Source organism: Coenobita brevimanus, chromosome 24 (genome assembly GCF_032717465.1).
Source record: "Coenobita brevimanus isolate Jiangsu-jjx chromosome 24, ASM3271746v2, whole genome shotgun sequence".
Classification (NCBI taxonomy): domain Eukaryota; kingdom Metazoa; phylum Arthropoda; class Malacostraca; order Decapoda; family Coenobitidae; genus Coenobita; species Coenobita brevimanus.
Genome location: NC_136977.1, coordinates 4,800,667 through 4,809,966, shown reverse-complemented (window position 1 = coordinate 4,809,966; position 9,300 = coordinate 4,800,667).

Sequence of the window (9,300 nt, the reverse complement as noted above, 5' to 3'; positions counted from 1 at the left end):
CTTACGTCAATCAACCGTTAACACTTTCTTCAAGCCTGTGACCCCTGCCTATCCCAGCCCTGGCTCCACACCACTGCCTCACCAAGACATACCTTCCACCTTTGAGCCACAGCCCAGCACATCGGCCACTGTGGAGTCACCACTGGACATGAGTTTGGAGCAATCTTCAGAGTCATCTGCATTGGGTAGTCCATCACCACGTCCCAGCGACGCGCCCCTAGGCCACCTGCAACACCTACTCTTGGACTCCGACAGTGAATAAACAGCAAAGACTCACCACTATACCACATGGGAATGTACAGTATTGTGCAGTATTACGAACTGAATGTGCAGTGTTAAGAAATTAGAAATCAGAGTGCAAAGGATTAAGTGCAGAGTGCAACACTGGTGAGTTTCAGGTGCAGCACAAGTAAGAAAAGAATGTGCAGTGTTAAGAAATTATACTTCAGTGTGCAAAGGATTAAGTGCAGCGCAACACTGGATTACTGTACGTGCTTCAGGTGCACCTTTGTACTGGCAGAGTCTGAGAGGAGGTGGGTTAATCTTCGCGATGGCCACGGATATGTTGTAAGTACCCTGTACACTGCTAAATATTTTCCATACTTACTTCTGATTCCTCATTCTTTGGTTCCATTTCATTTATTTCATGCTTTATGTCCCTTATTTGTGTGAATAGGGTCTTAAATAGGTGCTGTGCATGTCCGGTAGGGAGTTATATAGGTGGTTTTCAAAGTTAGGTTGGGCTAGGGTCCATAAATACCTGTCCAGGAGGAATTTTTCCAAGTTACGGACAAACCCAGGTCCCGGACCTGCCTTTGGCTCTATTACGTCGGATCTTGGAGGGATTACTGTATTTCCTCTCAAGTCTTATCACAGCCGCTCTCCAGGCATTTGTTTTTGCAATCAACAGCTCACTTTTGGGCCATCTCGACAGATACAAGGATGAAAATTGATGAGTAGAACTTTTATATCATCAGTTATGTGGAAGGTAAGAGGAATGGGTTACTATCTGAATAATAAACAGATGGAAGTGGGGTGAATCTTCATAAACAAGACAACACCACACCTTGTCTAGAGGTTGACAGTATGATATGATTTTCCCTGCCAGGGTATTTCATAAAAGAGTTGAGATGAATCTCTCACATGCTCACTGGCTAGCTTCAATTGTGCTTAGTGTTGGAGGGGGGGGGGGGTTGCTGTGCTTACTGAGGCTGGATTTGGGGGGTTATTTGTTGAAATTCATGTTATTTACGTAATAACTTTCTCCGGGGACCTTTCTGTCATAAGTCTTGTTCTAAATGTTTTATGCTTTAAACGTAACATGTTGTATGCAACTGTACAGTGCTGTACTAGGAGACTCAGATGGGATGCCTGGTAGGACAGATTTATAAAATATTTTCCAAGCATTTTTCAGGTAATGCCATCTCAGTCAGTTCTAGTGGCAGTCTGAGCCCATCGCCATTGTTATTGGCAGTGAAAGGATTAAGTACAGTATTAATAAAAATGCCAAAAATTTTATTAAGTGTAGATTGCAGCCTGTATGAGTGGTAGCAGTATTCTTTATGCCATGCATATTTGTACACAAGAAAGAAGCACATGAATGACTGTAATTCATATTCAAGCTGCAATGCTAAACACACTCAGAAGCTTACCAACTATGTCTTGCAAATACTGGCACATTCTTTGATTATTTGCTTCTTGATTACGTGCATCTTGACAGAGTGGTATTGTAAGCTCTGTTTTATTGATAATGTGGTTGGTTACTCCAAGAAATGTGATGGGGACACTAGCAAGCTGAAAGACAAACAATATTACGTTAGGGAAACATCCTGGTTGCTCTCATTCTCTCACTTGGCTGAACTTAACAGCACAACAGCGAGAGAGAGAGAATTTGTATGATGACATATTTTATGTGTGCACTTTACTTCATTCTCATCAGCTACATGATTTGCTGACTTCTTCAGGATGTACTGTAGTGCCTCAAGGCCACATTTCTCATGATGAATATGAATAGGCTTCTGGTACTCTGAGTCACTCAACAGAGAAGATGATCTTTGATGAAAAAACACCTGTGAGGCACTACCTACTCCCTGAACCTGACTGAGCCCTTGTGAATCCCAGTGTGTCTCAAATCTCAGGCACCATGTGCTGCTCATTTATTGACCTTTCTTTTCCTTCTGTTCTATGCATTTCTGCTGTTTAATGCAGTTTTCTTTCTCACTGTATGTTTTCATTGTTCCAAGCATTCACACTTTAATGTAGTTTTCTCGCTCCTTGTTTGTTTTGGTTTTCATAACCTGTAAGTGTTTTATCTGACCTATCCTTGAGTGACCTACCTGGCACTTCAGTGCTCAGTTTTGACTTTCATTTTGGACAGTGAATTTTTTCTTAAGTGTGTTTACTTCGTGGGCAGGAGGTTTGCACTAAGTCTGCTAGGATGTAGGTACCACATGGAATGCTTGACTTTTTTCCCCCTTCTCTTGTCTGTTTATCTCTTCAGCAGAGATGTGCACAGACTTGCAGGTAGCAGATGCTCATGCAATAAATGGGTATGTGCATATTGAGTGGTAAAGCAAAGACTAACTTTTTCACCATATTATAAGAACTTATTTTATAAAGTTAAATTATGTGACACACACACACACACACACACACACACACACACACGATCGATGTTGTGCGTATACAGAAAGACATTCACATGTTAACCATTTACAGTACTGTGATATGCTGCCATGAAAGTGTGGTAGTGGGCACATTAACATATGGGTGTGAGAATATGGCTGTTGTTGTTGTTTCGTAGTTGTGTTGTTGTTTTGTTGTAGTTGTGTTGTTGTATTGTTGTGTTGTTGCTGTTGTTGTGTTGTGTTGTTGTTGCTGCCTAACCCTGGTCTGTCTGACTGAGAAGACCCACCAACCACTGGTAAGCAATTGCTTCTGTGGAGCCATCCTACCGGTAAAGTACAATACATACATCATCCAGGGATCTGGGACCCCCATGTGGCAGACAGTGCCTCACCCAGGTTGGACCAGTGTCCTTCTCATGATGAGTTGCAGCGAAATAAGAGGAGGTTTGGCTTCTGCATGGACATTGTACAGCATTTGTTCCATCCAGGATGCACAGCACCACCACATGTAGGTTCATTGTCAGAGCATAAGAGCAAAAAGTTGAGTAAGAGTACTAGAAAGGAGATTATTGAGGAATGAAAGTTTTGTGTATGGAGTGGATGGGATAAGAAGTAATATCATTCATGAAAGATGTGGAGCAAAGAAGTTTGTTAATAATATGGTAGTGTATAGCAGGGAATTCCTAAATGTTACTGTTGTATGGAAAGAATGGATGAAGATAGGATGGCTAAAATGGTTCTGGTACATGTGGGTTGGTTTGAAGGTGGGAGATGTAAGTTGGTTTATGGATGTAGTAAATGACTGTGTAGGAAAGTAAGGTATAGAACTTGATGAGGCTTGGAAACCAATGGGGGATCAAGTCGGCTGGATGAATTATGAAAGTTTGCTTCATATTATCACCTCTGCCAAGGAGATTATGTTTTCACCCCTGTCCATTTGTTTGTTTGTTTGTTGGTTGGTCTGCGAGCAAGATTACACAAAAACTGCTGGACAGATTTTCAAAAAACTTCGTCGAAGAATGGGCTTGATTCAGAATACACTCCATTAAATTTTGGTGCGGATCCGGATAAAGGTGTGGATCCAGGAATTTTTTCACTTTCTTTAACATTGCAAGATAGGGCGTTGGAGGAGGTATGAGCTCTATTGAGTGCCATTCTAGTTGGGCATGTTATTGGTAGTTCTCTCTCTGTCATACTTGCTGTTTCTTTGTATTCTGGACACACTCTAACCCCATCCTTAGGTGGGAAATATGGTCGTGATGGTGGTGATGATGAAAAATTACAAATCTGCATATTTTGATATATACATATCACATAATTAGCCTATTACCACTACTCCATGAACAATAAGCAATAGGTTTTCTGAAACAAGATTTTGAAATTTAAAGTATGGATAGTTACAGAATATACAGTACTGACTGTTATGCTAGGTGTTTTTGGGTCAGCTACCCATCCTAAAAACACCTAAAATATAGCTGGGTTCCCTTTCTAGACCGGAGCTGAGACATAGCGTGAGAGGAACAGGGCATAAAAACACAGGGCAACAACCTAACACATATATTACCAATTTCTGGATACAGGAAGCTAGACAATTCACGAGACTCCGTCCAAAGGCAAGAACTGGAGTTGACAGGTGTATATAAGTTATAGGTATCACACAGGGTACCGGCAGTCTTGGAAACAGATCGGCAGACACTGCACTTACGGGAAGATGGGGCTATACTTTGTTCTAGGGCTGCTTGTTCTTTACAGTAATTCTATATCTGTCCCACGTTACACACTGGTCGTGTCTCATCACTTTCAATAGAGTTTGGGTGCTCAGACACTGTCACCATATTCTACACTCGGGTAGTCACTTTCACTTTCACCTCATGGGCAGAGAAGTCAGTCACTATGGGGATGTGGGGCAGGGAAGTCAGCCAACCAAGGGGGGGGCCGGCAGCTGTGTCCCCTCAGGTGTCCTCTCATCAAGGGGCCATGGGACTACTAGTAGGGGGTGTCGTCCTCTGGGATGGGCTGTGGTCAGGCGTGAAGAAGGGCCCCACACTGGAGGGGCTTGGTACAGGGGTTTGGCCTTTGGGACTGGGGCCAAAAATCCTCTGAAGGTGCTCAGTGCAGAGAGGGCGTCGCTCCTCCCCTGGACTGGAGAGGCCATGCCCCAGGGTACTAGAGGCTGCGTGGAGAGCCTGTCCACTGCGGTCTTGCTCCTGCTGCTTCGCCGTCAGGGTAGGGCTGCGGCGTTGCGGGCGGTAGGAGTCCAACAGGCATTGTCTCCCTCAGGCGCCGGATGGATGGAATGCAGTCCTGGGGTCAAGATGGGTCGTCTCCACCAGTCCTTGATGGGAAGGTTCTCCACCTGGAGGCTGCCTCGGTCTAAGGAGCCAAGGGTGGGACTTACTCTGCCACTAGAGAGGCAGCCTGAGCAGAGGTCTCCCTCAGGTAGTGAAGTCGAAGGGGATGAGGGGCTTTTAAGACACCCCTCCCTGGTGCGGCTACCGGCCGTCACCGAGGTCCCTTGGGCGATGAGAGGAGGGTGGCTACAGGCCATCCCTTTCCTGTCGGTATGGCAACTGGCCATCACCGGGGCCTGACTTCCAGGGTCTCCGGGTTGCGGAGTCACAGGGGGCGAGAGGCTTTTAAGGCGCTCCTCCCTGGAGGTCCCTTGGGCAATGGGAGGAGGGCAGCTACAGGCCATCCCTTTCCCGTCGATGTGGCAACCGGCCGTCACCGGGGCCCGACTCCCTGATGGGACCACAGACAAAGTGCGGCTGCTGGATGTCACCTGCCTGCAGGCATGGCTACCGGCTTTCGCTGAAGTCCTGTATGAGGGGCGACGTGTAGGCGAAGGGCAGCTACCGGCTGTACCTTATCTACTGGTGCGGCTGCCGGCTGTCACCGGTGTCGTGCCCCTCGAGGCAAATGCAGAAGGAGAGAGGGCGTACCTTTCTCTCCCCACGTGTGGTAACCGGCCGTCACGGGTTCTGCAGGGGGGGTTGGCAACACCATGGGCGGCTGCAGGCCGTTGCTTTTGATGTGTGGCTACCTGCCAGCACTGTTGCATGGCTACAGGCCGTTGCAGGGGCACAGCTACAGGTCGTTACTTTTGACGTGCAGCTACCGGCTGTCATTGGGGTGCTGCCTGGAGTTATGTTTCTAGCTGCACCCCAATCCTGACGAAGACTGGGTTGGTGGAAGGGTAATGAACCCAGACCGAGGTGTTCACACTGGGTGCATTCTGGGGAATAGGAGCACGCGGCTACATGGGACTTACGTCCATTTCGCACAGACGTCACGTGCACCTTGCTTACTCCTCCATTGTTGCCCCCTGGCGGTGTCGTGATGCCCTTCGTTGTTGTCATTTCACTGACCTTTTTGTATACATGTAGAAAAAAAATAATTCTGTTGACTGCAGTAACAGCCTTCTAGTTTCCATATAATGCTGTCCCTTCTTATTCCTCGACCAGTAAGGGTAGCGTGGATACGGTGAAAAAAGCAAGGGTTCAGGTGTTATGCTAGGCATTTTTAGGTTGGCTTCCCACCCTAAGAATGCCTAGGGTATAGCTGGCTTCCCTTTTCTAGACCAGAGCTTAGACAAACATGAGAGGAACAGGGCATAAAAACACAGGGCAACAACCTTACACGTATATTAGCAAATTCTCTGCTACAGAACGGGAAGACAATTCACATGATATGCTGTACAAAGTTAATACACAGGCCGGGAGATGGGTTATGTGTATCATGCAGGATACAAGATAGACAATGGGCTCAGTTTGGGTAAATAGGTAATACACAGTTTCACAGTCCTTATATGTGTGGCTCGTTTCACAGTGAGAGGGTGAGATATGGTTTTTACTGTGCACGGGGTAGTTCAAGAGTCCTTATTCTGGCACTGACTCTGTTTCTATGAATACAGAATGGGTATATATTGTCACTGAATTTTACCTCTCGGTTTACACAAGGTGGGTATGCACTGTCATGAAAGTTATTATGTCACTGAGTTTTACCTCTCATTCTGTACAAGGTGAGTATGCAGTCACATGAGTCCTTATCAATGGCACTGGAATTCACTGCTTATCTGCACTGCACAGTCTCTGTCCTTACCGTCTGTGGGGACTATGTATCACAATCACTGGTTAGGGCAAGGGGAAGGGAGAGGGCCTGGGGACTCACAGTTGTCGGCCTGGCGTAGATTGAGTCCCTTCAGGAGTCCCTTCGTCCCACAGCCACGGGACAACTCGCAGGGGCGTCATCTCTCGTCAAGGGCTATGGTTGGGTGTGGTGAAGGACCCCTCACTGTCGGGGCTGTGGAGTGGGGTCTGGCCCCCAGAGCAGGGGCCAAACAGGTTCTGTAGGCGCACCCGCAGGCGCCTGGTGGGGGAAGGGCGTCGCCTTCATCGGGGAGGGGAAAGGTCTTGCCCCGGGGTCCTGGGGGTGCCCTCGAGGGTCTGTCGGCTGCAGTCTCCTTTCTGCTGCGCCACCTCAGGGTGGGGCTGCGATGTCGCTCCTGGCAGGAGTCCGTCAGGCAGGGGTCCTTCTCGGGGGCCGACTGGATGGAGAACAACCCAGGCGATAATACCAGGCCCTTCCACCAGTCCTCAGGTTGGAAGTCCTCCTCATGGAGGTTGCCTCGGCCCTGGTGGGCAAAGATGCAACCTGCGCCCCCGCTGGTAGGCAGGGCTGATTGCAGGTCGCCCTCACGTTGTGAAGTCACATGGGGCGAGGGACTTTGGTGGCGTCCCTCCCTTGCGCAGCTACCAGCTGTCGCCGAAGTCCTTGCGCAACAGACGGAGGGTGGCTACAGGCCGTCTCTTCCCTGTTGGTGTGGTTAACAGTCATCTCTGGGACCCGACTTCCTGACAGGACCGCAGACGAAGTACGGCTACAGGCCGTCGCTGGTCCTGTATGGAGGGCGATGTGTAGGCGGGGAGCGGCTACAGGCCGTCTCCTGCCTACTGGAGCGGCTACAGGCCGTCTCCTGCCTACTGGAGCGGCTACAGGCCGTTGCCGGTGTTGTGCCCTCCAAGGCAACTGCAGAAGGAGAGGGGGCGTACCGTTCTCTCCCCATGTGCGGCTTCAGGCCGTCACGGGTTCCGCAGAAGGGGTTCAGCAGCACCTGGAGTGGCTACAAGCCATCTCTTTTTGGGCATGGCTACAGGGTGTTGCCTTATTAGTGTGCAGCTACTGGCCATCACAAGGGAACGGCTATGGGCCGTCTCATTTTGCGCAGCTACAGGCTGCCGCTGGGGTGCTGATTGGAGCTGTTTTCAGCTCCACCCTGATTCTGGCAAGGGCTAGCTCGGCCGAAAGGCAGTGCATTCGGACTAGGGTGGTCACGCCGGGTGCACTCCGAGGAATAGGGGCGCACGGCCCAGTGGGACTTATGTCCGTATTGTATGGACGTTGCGTGCGCACCATATACCCCTCCGTAGTCTCCTCCTCGGGGTGTAGAGGTGTCCTTAGTTGCCATGGCCAGTATTTCATCAGGAATAATGTTTATGAAGTCCTGGTGCTTAAAAGAAAAAAAAAAAGATTACTAATCTCAAAGGCAGCTATTGAGCAGATGCTTATTCATCAAATGAGATGTATCTGCACCTGTGCCTGGTGTCTGGGAGTACCATGCTGTACTTTTTGTTGGTTGGCTTTATTTTTTTCTCTTGCTACATACCATCCCCATCACGGGATAAGAGATTTGCTGATCTCTCCAGGGCTGCAGTTTGCCTTCTGGGTCATTTCCTCTTTACTGTGTATGCGGGGGAAACCAGCACCTTTTTTTTTTTTTTTTTTTTTTGGGGGGGGGGGGGAGGTGGCAATGCTGGCGATGTATACATACATATACTTTTTATTTTTCTAAATGTCTTCCTCTCCCAACTCATTTGATTCACCTATGGGATGCTGCATATTTTTTACCCATACAAGTATCTTACTGCAAATAAAATTTGGCCGGAAACTCGTCTAAAACTGAGGGAACAAAATGAAGAGCAAAATATGATGGTAAAAATGAACAAAAAGAATAGTTTATGAGCAGGTAAAATGAGTGACGAGACGAGAGCAGTTTATAATGAAGTAAAATGAACCAAAACACGAAGAGCAGTTTATGAGAAAATGAGCCAAAAGTTGAAGAGGGCAGCTTATGACAGGTAAAATGATCGAAAAGGTGAACAGAGTAGTTTATGATGGAGTGAAATGCGTGGAAATAACAGTAATAACGGGATACACTGATCAGAAGGGTGAAGAATGCAGTGAGGGACTTTAGTGTCGTCTGCTACCTAGCTGGCGAACCAAACTCGGTCCTACACCCGAAGTATCATTACCGTGACTATTCTATAGGCCTAAGTAAACTTACGAGTTGCCAAAACTGCAGACCATTAATGTAACTAAAAAACTCGTTGACAAAAAAATATCACACCCTTGAATGAATACTTTGGACTGGCTATTTTGCATATGAGTAAACTGGGCTTCCATCTGGCAGTCCCTTACAGTCATTTCCTTATATTACTAATTAGTTCAGTGGAACTGGCTTTCATTAGAGACTCTATAGAGAGACTGGACTGCCGCCATTTTGTGTCAACGTGTATACGTTTGGGTCGCTCTCTAGCGTTCATCTGAACGCGTGGTACCTTGCTAGATACCACCAGTCCGTTAACTATTGTTCACTTATTATTGACGGTTTTTG